Genomic DNA, 16,123 nt, shown 5'->3' with positions numbered 1-16,123 from the left:
CAGCCACAGCGGCAGCCACTAAATCGGCTCCCGTAGTTCGAAAAAAGCGTACATTAAAATACATTGACGGTGAAACAGTGCTGGCAGTGAAAACGTCATCAAAAGGCGACTGCTCAGCGTTACCGATCAACTATCCACTCAATTATACATACATAATCGATGCAAACTCCGTCCCTTTTGCTCGAATCCCTGGAGTGGGGGATAGGGTGATTCCAAACATGGACAGGAGAAACTTGTTAATCGCAGACGCACATATGGGCGAGGGTCTCAGACACCTCAAACTAGAAGATTCTCTGGAAGAATTACAATCACGGTACTGGTGGCCAGGCATGAGCCTGCGTCACACCATGTTTGTAAAAAACTGCCCAAACTGCAACAGAGATCGCAGTGGGGAGAGAAACAGTTTAATACCTCGTTGGTTTACTCCAGGAAAAATCAGGAGTAAAAAGGAAGGGTTGCGATTAACATATACAGGCTAGTTCCACTTATAATGTAGATCACCAGCACTCGGCTGACGTCTGGACTGTTATACAAAGATTTGCGAGTCTAAATGGCATATACGCTAAGAGCATGCTACGTTTGACCATTGTCTTCACTCTAGCCCAACAGCCTGAGGGGAAACATGACCAAATGAGCATAGCCCAGCGGGAATCTTCTCACTTCCTTCCTGAGGGTATGGGATGGTGTAAAGAAAAAACCAAGGCATAAAGCAATCTATAGCGGAAAGGATATTAGGTTCGGGAGCTGGGTGGGTCAAACATCTAATAAGTGTCCAACGTAGTCTAAATAACTTGCCAAGAAATTCTCTGAAGGGATTCAGTGCGTACGAATTATTATTTGGAACTAGGATGTTGATCTCTGACATTGATAGTCAGACTTCAGTGGTAGAAGAAAAAAGCTTTGATATCAAAGACCGTTTGGCTATTTTGCAGGACTTAAACAAAACAAGAAAAGACCTGAGCAACATAAAGTTGAAACAACAGCCAACAACCACTGAAGAACCACCACCTGTCCCAGCAAGACCTGTCTGGATTCCAAAAGTCGGGGATCTAGTCAGGGAAAAGATCGCGGTAAAGAAGGAATTTGGGCCTTCTTACAGAAAAGCAGTTCCTGTCTTGTCTGTCAACGGGACAAGATCAGTTGTACTACCGCCACTTGCTGGAAAAAAGGAGAACCGAGTTGTATCCATCGACCTGGTAAAACCACAACATGTGGCCGATAACAAATAGTAGGCCAAGTGGACTCCCAATAAGTAGCAGAACACCAAGGTTTGCTACCAGTACAGAGGTCCTAACGAAGAGGCTCATCACATTCGAAACGCCTACAGAAGAACAACAAGGACTATGCAACAATGCAATAGAACTCAGACCTCTGAAAAACCAAATAAAAACATTTAGCAGAGACACACCAATCTATAATGAAGTACCAAGTGAAAATGCAAGAAACAGTAATCCTGAAGCAATTGGAACAATTGACAGAACAGCATCCGGCTACTTCATAAACTTCGATGATTCCTCTTCCTCTGAAGGCTTCAGTTAAACAAAGACACAGCCATCATCAAAAATCTTTAAAGGTAAAGCTAAAGAACTTTTGAAACAACTGAAAGAAACATATCTGATTTCCCCATGGATTGAATTTTGGGTGGGTTTTGGTGCATTTATCCTCATACTTTGGCTCATCATGATACTAACTTTGGGACGCTTCATTGAGGGAAAATATGCTAAAATGGACACAGCAAGTCAGAAAATCAACTTGATCCTCAAACCACACACATCTTCACACGTCGAGAAAAGAGAACTTTCTTCAGTCAACTTCACAGCCAATCCGATACCGGGTGGGGTAGCCTGGGACAACACTGACTATGAAATTTATGGTCCGGTCGAAATCCTGAAATATCCACACCAAATTAAGATCTCCTTGAGTGACTTTGTAAAACCAAGCTCATTTGCTGATGATTGGGACTTCGAAAGCATTAATAATATGATGTCTGACTTAGTAATGTCTGCTAAATTTACCAAACATGATTATTTGCAGGGTTCTACAAATTATGATAGTATGTACTGTTATAACCACTATGGTAACCATTTTTTACATAGATCTGCACAACCTAGAAATGTTTTAAATTATAATCAATGGGAACATTGTGCAACCCCTCCAAAAGGAAGCTCAAGGACCTTCTATGACAAATATTCATACTTTTCAGGTTTTAACACAAGTAATGCTGAAGCATTCTATTTTAAATTGTCAAACAAGACAGGGACAAAGACCATGATAACCAACACAAAATTGATATATTCAGACTCATTTTTTGAACAGAGGAGCAGTGGGGAGAGAGAGGCAAGATGGCTGCCGTGCGGATGGCTGTGTGAGCAGCTCGTTCCCTGGCTCCAGGCGTCCAGCGTTTGGGAGGAAGGAGAAAATCTGCGAGGAAAATCTCCGCTTCGCATGTCCTGAGTTTTATGCTCTGAGTGGTGCTCCGTGGTATTCGAGTAGTCACTCCGCTAGTTGCACCGGCTGGGCTCGTTTTCCTTTCTGCTGGACATCTTCGACGGACAGAGGCCGTTTGAGGTGTTGCCCGTTTCCGGTTGCTACTCTGAGGCAGAGTGTCCCAGCTAGGCGGCTACAACGGTCTGGAGAACGGCAGGAGGAAGCATTGCTGGTTAGGCTGTTCGGAAGCCGTCGGCGTATATTGAAACGCGACCCGTGATACAAAGTATCTCGAGAAAAAGAAACACGAATGTTGCTGAATTTCGGCGAGTTCAAACGGCGGTCCCCGCTGTGGCGTGCAACAGTCTGTTTATTTTGGGCACGGAGCACTGTCTTTCCTGGTAAAAGCGGAGGAGGAGGTGGTGGTACACGGAAGGGGAAGAAAAAGACATCGCTCCCCTCATCAGTTAGCACTCGTAGTAACAAGAAAACTGACGCGGGTCAAGCAAAGAGAAACACGGGCATGAGTCTGGGACCTGCTATGGACGTGGCTTTGGAGTCCTCGAGCTTAACCCCTGCCAACAACGCTAACAACGTTAACAGTGCAAGCAAACAGGGTAAGAATACTGGCAAATTATTGACTAAACCTAATGAAACTGCAAGTGCTAAGGGCGCTATGGTACAGACTCTGCCAGCTCTGTTCGAGAAGCAAGCGGCTAGAAAAAAAACGATAATTAATAATAATGCGCAAGGCAGTGATATGATGGCTACCCAGCATGAGGAACTCACTACCCTAGCAGCAATTGATAATGGGTCCGAAAATAATTCTCCAGATATTTTGCTGGCTAACCTCAAAACGAAGGGTATTATGGGAGAGGTAGTCCTTGGCGCTGCTGCTGGCATTACTCGCTCTTGCTCGTTGCCCATGCTATTTGTGTCAATGCCTACAGAAAGTAAAAGTGAACAGTCTATGTTACTTGCAGACCCGGTAGACTCGGCAGTGCATACTAATTTAGAGACCTCGGAGAAGTTTTTCTCTCTATCTGAACTTTCTTCGGATGAGGCGACTGGACTCCACAAAGATTGGGCTGAGGTTAGCTGTGAGAGCCTATCTTCGGACGGTGAATATAGTATGAGTCCTGATGTTAATACGACCACTATTATTAAGAAAAAACTTTGGAAAAAACGGTCATTACGTGTGAGTGGTAAGGAAGTCACTGCTAATCCGCATAAAGAAGGGTCTATTCTATCTGTAAGCCTGTCTCCTGGACTGGAATCTGTTTCTGCTACCGAAGTCGCTGATTCTGTGGGAGTCACACCAGATCTCGTTCAGGCCTCTGCCTCTGACTCGATTACTGTACAAGGCAATAGTGAGGAATCTGAAGATATAACCTTGAAGATGATTTATGACACTATGATGGAACACAGGGCTGAAAGTAAAGCAGAAAATATGCGTACACAGGTTGCCTGTGCCAAGGTGAAAAACTCAGTTCGCCGGGCTATCAAGATGTGCTCTGAGACCACCGATAGAGTCACAGAAACTGAGAATAGAATAGCAGTTCTGGAAGAAGAAACCATGGCACAGAGACAAGAAGTTGGTGATTTTCTGGCTCTAAAAGAGGACTTGTCTGACAAAATCGCTAATTTAGAGAATCAGGCCAGAAGAAGCAACTTACGCTTTCTGGGAATTCCGGAAAATAAAGAGGGATCTGATCCACGGCGGTTCATTGTTAGCTTATTGAAGGATGCGTTTCCTGAAATAGTAGAGTGGGACTGGGCTCGAGAAGTACAACGAGCGCATAGGTTCCCTTTTAATTTGCGGAGTCCTCGTCAAGGCCAAACAAACTATCCTAGGGCTATTCTGGTCTCATTTAATAACTTCCTTGCTCGTGAAGCTATTTTTGTATCAGCTAGACCAGATAAGAAAGCGGATGGACTTGGCTGCCAGTTCTTTGTTCGACCGGATTATTGCCAGGCTACAGTGGCTCAACGGTGGAGGCTGAGACAATTGATTCCCGATTTCCAAAAGAAGGAAGTTGGGGTATTTCTTCAAGGCCCTGCAAAGCTAAAAACCGTGTTTAAAGGCACAACCAAATATTTCATCTCAGAGATTAAAGCCAAAGAATATTTGGATTCTATTTGACGCATAATCTGACATGGTCTATATGGTCTATATGGTTTCAAAGGATAAAAGGGATGTCTGTTTAAGTAAACCTCGCTGAAACTGTGTCTTGTCCCTGTTTCTTCTCTTTCTCTTTTACCTCCTTGTGGTTTCAACTTCTTCACTTCTTTCTTCTTGTCTTTCTTTTTAAATCTCTCAAAAATTTTTCTTTCTTCAACTTCAACTTTTCTTATTTTTTGTCTAAATGGTTTCTCTTTTTCCTCTCTCTGTCTGGACGTTATGGCCCAGGGACACGGCAACCAGTCGCTTTAGGAACTGATAGTTCCTATGCCTCCTATAATGGGGAGGGTGGGGGGAGGGGTTCCGGGGAAATGGGTGGGGGTGGGAATGGGTAAGGGTTGGTGGTGGGGGTGTAAAGCAGAGGTATTCATTGCAAGGATGTTAATTTTGTATTTAAGTTTGTACCTAAGTTGTTGTATCGAGGACTATTTAGTGTGGAGATGTTCTAATCTTTTTCTTTTTACTTTAAAATGGCAGGAAAGATGATTACTGTGAAAATATGTACAATCAATATTAATGGGCTCAATGACTTTAAAAAGATTGCAGCGTTTCGCTCTTTGATACAAGCATTGTCTATCGACTTATTATGTATACAAGAAACTCATGTTGCTTGGGATAAACGTTCATTGTTGGATAGATTGGGTTTGGAGGTACTGCTTGTTTCCAAGCAGATGGGTATAAAAAGAGGTATAGCTATCTGTATGCGAAAGGGAGCGGCGAAGTGCCTGAAAACTTTAGCCGATAAATGGGGCAGATGGGGACTTGTTGAATTAGTTATTGGTGGGTTTAAATTTACTTTATGTTGTTTATACGGGCCGAATCTAGATGATGCGGAAGTTTTTAACACCATTAATGCAGAATTAGCTACTTGGGCACAACCCATGATAATATGCGGGGATCTAAACATTCATCTGCCTGCCGATTGGGATATCAATTCAGGAAGGAGGTATATCGGTCATAAATCTAACACCTATTTTGCCCTTCGCGAGCTGGTTCTGAATAACGGATTAATGGATGTGTGGCATAAAAAGTATTCTAATGACCCGGGCTATACCTTTTATTCCTATCCACATCGCAAGTTTGCCCGATTAGATTATTTTTTTACGTCCCTGCAATTTCTGGAGACAATTAGTCTCGAAATTCTTCCCCAAGTAATGTCAGACCATAATCCTATAATTGCCAAGATTGAGTTCTCTATAGAATTTTCGAATTCAAGTAGTCCTTGGTCATTTCAGAGAAATCTGTTATTAGATGATGATTATTTACATTTTATGGCGACTGTGATTAACGACTATTTCTCTACAAATAACGATTCAGCCTCCCCACCGGTGGTGTGGGACGCTTTTAAATCAATAGTACGTGGAGAGACAATTAGCTTTGCCAATTTCAAGAGAAAAAAAGTACAAACAGAATTCAAGGAGAGACTGAATAAGATTAGGTCAGCCGAGATGAACTTGATGACGGCATGTAAAGATAATGTTGGCATAGAAGATGCACAACTACGTCTTGTAATCGAACGCTCTGGGTTACGGACTCATATTGCGGATAAAGTAGCATCAGACTTCATGCTGTTTAAAACTGAACGCTATGAATATAGCGAGCGTACAGGTAAAATCTTAGCACAACGTTTACGACAGAAATCCTCTTTTAATGAAATCAAAGGTATTAACGATATTGATGGTAATTACCATGAATGTAGGGAAGGAATTCTAGAGTCATTTTTGGGATTTTATAAAACATTGTATAATGATCTAAACAATGAAGTGGATAAAACCCTGAATCCTGTAGATTATCTTACTGGTACTAATCAATTAGCATTGGGAAGTGAAAAGATTGACTCATTTGGATTTTCAATAAGCTGGGATGAGATCGAGCGAGCTATTTTGAGTCTGGCCGCAGGTAAAGCGATGGGATTTGATCAGATACCTCTGGAATTTTATCGTACATTTCGACATATGTTGAAGCCAGAATTGGTAAAGATCTTTAACTGTGCATTTTCAGGGAAACCACCCGATTCTTGGTCTACTGCTATCATAGTGGTGTTCGTGAAGAAGAACAAGGATCCGAAAGAATTAGGCTCATACCGACCTATATCTCTCATTACGGCGGATAGCAAAATCTATTCTAAAATTCTTGCAAATAGGCTTAACCAGGTAATGCCTAGTCTAGTCTCTAATATTCAACATGGTTTCATTAGAGGGAGAGATACTACTGACCATGTGAGTCGTGTTATCACACTTCTGGATTGGGCTCAGGCAAAGGAGTCCCCAGTCGGGGTGGTCTTACTCGATGCTGAGAAAGCATTTGACAGAGTAGACTGGGGATTCCTCTGGGCTGTGCTAGAAGAGAAGGCGTTCCCTCTACAGTTTATTCAGGCGGTTCGGTCAATGTATTCGGGTCCTAAAGGCATTATAAGGCTGGGCACTAATTATTCTAAATCTTTTCCAATAACGAGAGGGACGAGACAGGGATGTCCCTGCTCCCCGCTTTTATTTGCACTATATTTGGAACCTTATTTAAGTAGGCTTATTCTCGAACCGAATATTCCACCAGTTCATCTTTTTGGAGTAGACCATAAAGTTTTAGCATATGCGGATGACGTCGCAATTGTTACGTCTGACGTTTCCTCTGCGCTACCCACAATAATTAATTTAGCCAATGAATTTGGAAAGGTCTCTGGCTATAAGTTGAATATTACTAAAACCCAGATTATCCATTCAGAGAAGGATAAGCCTATGGATATTTCATTAAATACTACTGGCTCTTATCTTGGTGTCACGCTATCCTCCAAGGTTGAGGATATTGTGGCACTAAATGTAGATCCTTTGCTCATATCCTCTAATAGATTGCTAGAAAGATTTAATAACTTACATTTGTCATTATATGGCCGCACTAATGTTATCAAGATGACGATTTTTCCTAAATTTTTGTACTTTTTTCGAACCATTCCTCTATTTTTTCCAATGTCTCTCTTCAATAGAATAGACAGAATGGTGTCTAGGTTCCTGTGGGGATATCATCGTGCTAGAAGATCGTTAAAATGGTGTACTCTACCATTAGAGTCTGCTGGTCTGGGGCTCCCGAATTTTAGATTATACTATTGGGCTATTGCTCTGAAAACTTTTCGGGTGCTGCTTTTTCATGATTATGCTCTAGATCCAGCGATGAGACCTTCTATTTTTGAAATGCTTCTAGGCGCTGATGCAAGGCAATGTTTGGTGAAAATTATTGAACCTAGCTACTACAAAAAAACCAAATTTAAGATAGTCCTCTCGGCAGGCTTAATATGGAAGCAAATGAATAAAACTCTATGTTTAGTTTCTAAATTGAATTACTATACACCTTTGTCTGATAATAAGTCATTACCTGTTATTTTTCAAGATATAGTGATTCAACGATGGTACTCGAGACAGATCTATTCATTCGGTCAATTGTATCAAAATGGGTGTCTCCTGCCTTTTGATAAATTACAAGAGATTTTTGATTTATCTAGGAATGATTTCTTTAAATATTTACAGATTCGTAGCTTTTTGGGGGGGAAAAATGTGTTGAGTACGGGTACTATGGAAACTGTTGATATTTTAGAAAGCTCCAGGAAAAACAGTCGCATTGGTATTATCTATCAACTAATGATTGGTAGGATGCAGAACGATCTGGATCATCATATTCAGAAATGGGAGAGGAAGCTTGGTGTCGTAGGGATTGATTTGGTAAAAACATTCGAGCTGAGTAAAAAAACGTTAATTAATAGCTCCCTCAAGAGTCAACATTTTATGTCTACCCTTGATCTTTATTATACACCCGCAAAATTGGCAAAGTGGAATGCTGTAAAGGGTATTAATTGTAGCCGCTGCGGCACTCTAGCAGCCGACTCAATTCACATCTTTTATAGTTGCTCTAAACTTGCTGACTATATTATGAAGATTGAAAAGTTTCTATCCAATCTGTTACAGGTCCGGATTACACTGCACCCTACTGTCATTATTCTCGGTGTATATTTCCCTCCTCAGGATTTCACAACAGATCAAGAATATTTTTTGTTTATTGGAATGTCTATTTATCGAGCCTGTATTACATCCAGATGGTTGGATGTAGATTCTCCAACGTTTGAGTTATGGTTGGGAAAATTATTAAATGTTTACAGAATGGATAAGGCAGTTTACAAATTGAAAGGAATCAGAAAGCAGACTTTTGGCCGGAAGCTATGGTCACCAATTGACAATTGGATTTGAATTGTTTCATTGTCTCTCCATGTAAAGAATTATGTTTGATTTTGTATTTTCTTCTTTCCATATTTTATATTTTTGGTTATGTCCTTGTATGTTTTACCTCTGCTAAAAATAAAAAAATAAAAAAAAAAAAAAAAAAAACAGACTCATTTTTTGAACAAATGAATACTTTTGGTTTTGATTATTGGGACAAAAATGTTGAATTGAAAAGTGTTTGGGGTACAAAAGAATGGCAAGTGCAGGGTATAGAATCTTTGTTTAGAGCCTGCATGATCCCAGAACAAATGATATTTTTAAATGACACTGTTCAACAAACTACCTGTCTTGGCCTAGCCAAAATCAAAGACTTAAATAAACCGTCTATTCCAAAGCCAACAATGCTCAGCAATAGCTCTACAGATGAAGAGATAGACGTAAATTATGTATTAAACCAAAACAGAACACATCCTGATTGGAAACAATGGTTGATCTGGCCCACAGATACTAATAACTGTCAAGACAGATTCCTGAATAAAACACAGGGGTTCAAAATGACCAGGCCAGACCCTAGATATCCTCAAAGACATCACCCAGGGATAATAACAACCTACAGTGTGGGCAAATTATGCCTTCAATGGCTACAAACTTCCACACTGGCAGAAATTAAGCAACACCTAACTTTACTTACTGATGGTGCTGACTTGCGTGATTTCATAATGGGACCACGCAAACAGCGTCAAAAACGTTTCATAGCAGCCTCTGTATATGCAGCATACAATGAGGCCTGGAAGGTTACTCAAATTGAAACAGCAGAGAGAATACGGGAAATTGACCGTATTAATTTGGAAAAATCACTTTCTGTAGTGGACAATGGGTTAATGACTCTGTCCTCCAGAATTTTTTCTTTGGACAGCATTGTGTCTTCAGCAATCGACATATTGTCGCAAGACTTACTGTTATTACAACACGGTCAGTCACAATTGCGCTCTATTGTACAGCTTGGCTGGACGTTACAAAATCTGCGTTCAGGCTATGTGCCTTGGCGTTTAATCAACACAACGTCACTATTCCAAATCTTTAACCTTACTGATAGACAAATCAGTATGGCACAAAAGGGTGCTGATTATACAATCCTGAGCATTGAGAAACTCGAAAGATTACCAGTGACAATGTCAGAACGACCTGTCAGTGAATGGATAATACATGGGATAATAAATATTCCAATCTCAACCTTCAGGTTTCAATACTGCCAAAAATATATACAGGCTGGCATGTACGAGAAATTGGGAAAGGGGTACCTTAAAACAACATGGAACCTGCCCTATTCACATGCATGTGTCAGTAATAAAGGACAGAAAGTGTTTCTTAGTGGCAACAATTGTGCGATGTCACTAAGTGGCACACTTCTGTGTAACGGAATTAGTTTGCATGGAGCCTGTGAAGGGAATTCATACAACCTTTCATGTCACCAGCAAGGCGCACCTGCAACAGAAATAGAACCATTCTTTCAAAGACTCTATAATGGGAGTTACATTCTAATTGTAGACCGCAGATGTTGTAGTCTTATGCCCGGGACTCCTTATCTAGTAACTACGACTGCGAAGGTCAAGTGCTGTGGACGCTCATTGTTCCCCAGCTCCTTTCCAGACAGGGAGGCAAGGGCATGGCCCAATTTGAAAATTACTTCTATTCGAATAGATACTTTAAGCAGAATGAAAACAGTGCTTCTTCAGACGCCTACAAGGCTCACGTCATCAAAAGAAACGTATGATCTACAAGTCGCAAGGACGACTGCAGAGATACATTCATTGTTATCAACTAATTCCCCCATACATTTCGCGGAAATTCTAAACGAAATCTTAAATATTTCTGATACCAATGGGGTCTCAAAGGTATTTAAGACAGTATTTTCGATGGCATTAACACCATTCAAAGCCATACTGGGTATTTTTCCAGATTTCGTCCATTCGATTTTTGGCGGACTTCCCCTGATCTTGGGACTAATTGCAGGAATCCTATTCTTAATCCTTATTTTTCGTTATGGCAACCCATGTCACAGACAAAACTCTTGCGACAAGGGAAGAAACAATCCTAGCCATTGGATACCGGGACCGGATATCAAAAATCCTGGGACTCTCCCGGCTTAGAGACCTGAACATGACTTGGTTTCTATCATTTCGACCAATGTGGCAAAGATGTGTTTTACCTGTATTAAGGTGTCTGCTATGCGGAGAAGAATGCGTGTTAGACACCTGTCTGACGCTACAATCGGATGCGCCAATGGATGCAGAAACATTGTTGAGCCCGATCAAGGTTCATGCTTTGTGCTGCCCTCAAAGGCTACCAATCCTGATGACGGCATTCGTGGAAGCTTCACCACTACGATTGATGGGTAGTGAAGTTCAAGATGAAAGCAGCATCGATCAGGTACGACCTTCTGTCAGCAATGCGAATCAGAATGTCAATGGAGACAATCATGCGCACGAATGCATGATTACACCTATATCCGAGTTAGTGGAACTTTCCCAGGAAGCTGTTGACAGTTTTTTCGAAAGCCTAAATGATATGATGTTCTCGCCAGAACAGAAATAGAGACTTTTGAACAAGCTCGCACACGGCGTTCCCTGAATTCGGCCTTCAACTTTAAAAATAAAGTCACATGAACAATTTTCCCTCCAGTTCACGGACAGCAATTTTTCAGCAGCCCCAGAATATTTTTGCATATTTTTCGGGACACTATCTTCTGCTTAAAGTAAGAACTATTCTTAGAGAACTAAGGTTTCTAAATTTTAGATAGCTTATAGACATTAGCTGCCCGCTGGTATGTTCATTGTTATTATATTCTGTGATGAAATGGTCTCGAACTTTTCTTCTGTATTAAGAGCCATTTCATGTGTAATTCTCATATACAAAATAGCAATAATGTATACAAATGCGATTACTTTGGCATTATTCTACAGCTTGAGTGCATACAATACATATGACTGCAATTGTTCCGTATATTTGAAAATTTCAAAATGCATTTATGTATTTTGGGGTGGTAAGGAATACACTATACTCTATAGTATGTTGTACTATGTTATACTATGCATAGATTAGTAAATATGACCATAGTTAGCGTGGAGTGGGTGTGATGTATTCCTATAGGTTCTGAATCGATCCCCCTATTCCTGACCCTATTCTGGTTAGCAAACTAACAAGTTAACTAAGTAATCAGCCCATGAGGCAGAAAACCCCCATGATGCAGATACCGTTATCTGACGCAGTCACACTACGGCACAGGAACGTGTTATCTGATTAGGTCATAACGCTTGCGATCTAATTAGACAAGCGATATTCCTCCAGCCTAAGGCATACGGAGTTCTCATAACAAATCAAACCTATGACAACCTGGGCAAAACCCTGCGGCCATTGTTTTGATTTCACCGAGAACTTCAGTAAAAGAATGTGCTAACGAGCAAGTCGTATGACATCCTTATTGACGTATCTATGTCCATCCTTACGTCAATCTCGGCACCTTAAAGGTATAAATATTACCGATATTGCCCTATGCAAACACACGCGTGGTGACGAGACGGAGCAGCCATACTTGCCGAAGCAAAGAGCAGAGCAGACCCCGCTGGCCCAGCCCCGCCTTCCTGACGCGCTGAGAGAAGCTGCTTTCTCCTGCCGAGAAATCCAGCACCGGCGTTTCTGGGTAGCCCTCGCAGGCAGCCTGGAATATCGAGACCAGAGACGAGAGATACCATCCCTCATTCAACCTAGATTCCAGGTACAGAACTGAATAACCCCTCACAGAGAATTCTTTAGTTATTCACTTGGCAAAAACAAACTTAACTTAAACTGTAACTTTCTATTCCCGCCCACGTATTAGACTTAGGTCAGGTACACGGGGTAGGCGTATTTAGAAACACCAGTTGAGTACGTTTAGTCAAATGTATATGTGTATGTAATATATTTTATTCATTTTAAACATCTTATGGCTTAGAAACCATATCAATGTTTTTACAGTATTATTTTATACTATTGCTTTTAATGTATGCACTTTACTTAACTATAAGTATTGCAATAATATCGATCCATTTCTCTTGTATGAGAAAAGAGACTGATCAATAAATAACACCTTTTTATTGAACACGCCCGTCTCTTCCTTTTCTCTACAATCTGATGAGACTAAGAATGCACGTACTGACTGAGTAAAATAAATTGCCTTTTGTTCACACGACTCTCGAGATATACTCTTGATTAGGGGAGAGCAAAGTTGTCATGTTCTATGGTTGTCAGAAACTAAATCCCTTCTTGTCTAATCAGGGAAGTTAAGTCCTCCTTGAACATTCGAGAAAGTTTCTAGTGAACTCTGAGCTAAGCTGGCAAACCCAAAACTTTAAGTCTAGTATCGACAGTAGTAGACCTAGTTAACGTCTGGTCTAGGCCTTTACTGCTGTAGGTATTATTCCAATGCGCAGAGCCTATTGGGATGATAGGAACTACACTACAGGTTCTCTCAAAGGGGGTACTGCAAGGGGGTGCTAACAGAGGCAGAAAGAAAGAGAGATACTGTCACTAGAAATGAACTGTTAGTAGAAAGGATAAGACCCAAAGATATGAAGGTGAGACTAATAACAAACTTTACAGAAAAATCCCCAGAATTTTTCCAGATCCTGAGAAGGAACTGGCACATCTTGCAGTCTGACAGTGTAGTGGGGAAACTGTTATCCGACTACCCACTAGTCACCTACAGGAAGGGACATTCCCTGAAAGATCTACTGGTAAATAGTCATCATGACCCCAAATGTAAGAAAAGGACCCCGATTCTGGGATTCTATCCCTGTATGAAGTGTAAAGCCTGCAAAAACTGTAGCAAAGTGAAGGAATTCGAGGTGCCAGGAAGATCCAATATATATATATATATATATATATATATATATATATATATATATATATATATATATATATATATATATATATATATATATATATATATATATATATATATATATATATATTTTTTTTTTTTTTTAACAATGTGTCTGCATTCACCAGAGCCACACAGCAGCGGGTGCGAACGTTCAGCTCAGCTAGGAGCCAGGAACATCAGTTTTTCAACAAAGAAACGCCGTACTCGGGAACATTTGATTTTCTCAGATTTTAATTAAACAGAGCCCAGTCTGCACACCGACGCGTTTCAGCCTTGCGGCCTTGGTCACGGTAAGTGGTAATACTTTTAGCAGCTGTTTATATGTCATTGTCTGTTTTGCATGCCCATGAATTCTGGGACATGTAGTTTCAAATATATTAGCACAGTTTATCCACAATGCAGACATCGTAAATGAATTATTGATGATTCTCAGTGCATTTTTTAACCTTCGTGAGTTTAAACCAAGCATAGTTACTTATTTATACATCCCTAAAAAACTTTTTTAGTATCAAATGCCTTATTGAAACACATTATTCTGCATCCACAATTAGTACCATGTGTCATTAATTGCATTAAAAACTGTACTTGTAATGTTATGTATGATCATTAATGTAAGTTAAGGATATAGTGCCCTGACTGTAATTTCAAAACGGTTTCTAAAAAGGCAAAGAATTGGGGGTCAAAAAATTATATAACTACTTGTGAATTGAAAAACACCAACTGAAAAAGTATATGAAATAGTCAAGTCCTGTATCTAGTGTCTACACAAGTTCATAAGTGCTTAATTCTCAGATTGTTCATTCCAAATGGACATAAAGTTCTTAATCGAAGTTCATTCCTCTTGGTTGTTTCGTTCTCATCCAGATGATATATTTCGATTCCAATTGTCGCAATTTTTTCTTTTGATCTCCCAGTCTCTCATTGATTTCATTAGTGTCTATTGCAAAAAAGCTCATGTTAAGCCAATTTCCACTTTGGCAAGTCAAAAGGTGTTTTGCTGTGGCATATGTTAAATCTTGATTCTTGACTGCACAAATATGTTCAAGAATTCTCTTTTTTAGCGTGCAGATAGTGCTGCCTATGTACAAAATTGCACAGTCACATTGAATTGCATAGACTACAAATTTGGTTGTACAAGTAATCCTTTTGACTATGTTGATCAGTCTGCCTTCTGGGTCTCTGATATTCCGTTTAATGTTTCCGATTTTACAGGCTTTGCAAGAGTTGCATTTTCTGAAGCCAAGCTGTTGTTTGGTTAACCAATTGGATTTCTTGATTTGCGGGTTAAAGTGACTTTTAATCAATAAGTCTTTAATTGAAGGGGCTTTCCTGAAAGTTATTTGCGGTCCTGGACCTAGGATTTTCTTAAGATCTTGATCTTGTTTTAGGAGTGGCCAGGGTCTTTGTACAGTTTGGCGGATTTTCTGAGATTCTTTGCTGTACGTCAGTATCAATCTTGGTGGTTTGTGTACTCCTTCTTCTTGTTTCTTTGACATCTCGGGTTTTTTTATCAAGATTTCCGTTCTGGTTAGATTTTCAAGTTTTTTCTTACTTTTGTTAAGATCTCTTTCTTGGTATCCTCGTTTCCGCAGTCTCTTTGCGCTATTTTCGATTTCTAGATCAGCATTCTTGATTTGTGAGCAATTTCTTTTCATCCTTAAGAATTCACCATAAGGAATACTGCGTATTAATGGTTGTGGATTAAAACTATCAGCATGTAAAATACTGTTAGTAGCAGTCTTTTTCCGACATAAGGTGGTTTGAAGCTGATTGTCCTGTATGTAGATTTTGATATCAAGAAAATCCACATGATGGCGATTGATATTGTGAGTGAAAGATAGACCGATATTATTTTGGTTAAGAGAATCAAAGTACTTTTTAAACTCTTCTTTGCTACCATTCCAGATAAAAATCAGGTCGTCAATATACCTAGTCCAAAGGATTATTTTATCCATTACCCAGTTTTATTCCGGGGCCAATGCAGTTTCCTTCTCCCACCAACCCATTGTTAAATTAGGATAGTTGGGGGAGAAGGACATGCCCATGGCACATCCGCAAAGTTGATGAAATAGTTCGTGATTAAATAGAAATATATTGTTGTTAAGGCAAATTTGAATCATGGTCAGAAGCATGGCAGAGTGTTCTATTTCTCCTATATTTCTTTGTTTTAAGAAATATGCACACGCATTCAGACCTATTGAATGTTCAATAGACGTATACAGAGAGACTGTGTCAATGGTGACAAGTAGGTATGTGGGATTCCAAGAGATGTTTGAGAGTACCCTTAAGAAATCAGACGTATCTTGTATGTATGATGTCAGGTTTTTGACCATCGGCGCCAAGTAGTGATCGATATACGAAGAAATGTTTTCATAGATGGAATCACAG

This window comes from Lissotriton helveticus, chromosome 10, assembly GCF_964261635.1.
Source record: "Lissotriton helveticus chromosome 10, aLisHel1.1, whole genome shotgun sequence".
In the NCBI taxonomy this organism is placed as follows: domain Eukaryota; kingdom Metazoa; phylum Chordata; class Amphibia; order Caudata; family Salamandridae; genus Lissotriton; species Lissotriton helveticus.
This window is presented reverse-complemented; position numbering follows the sequence as displayed.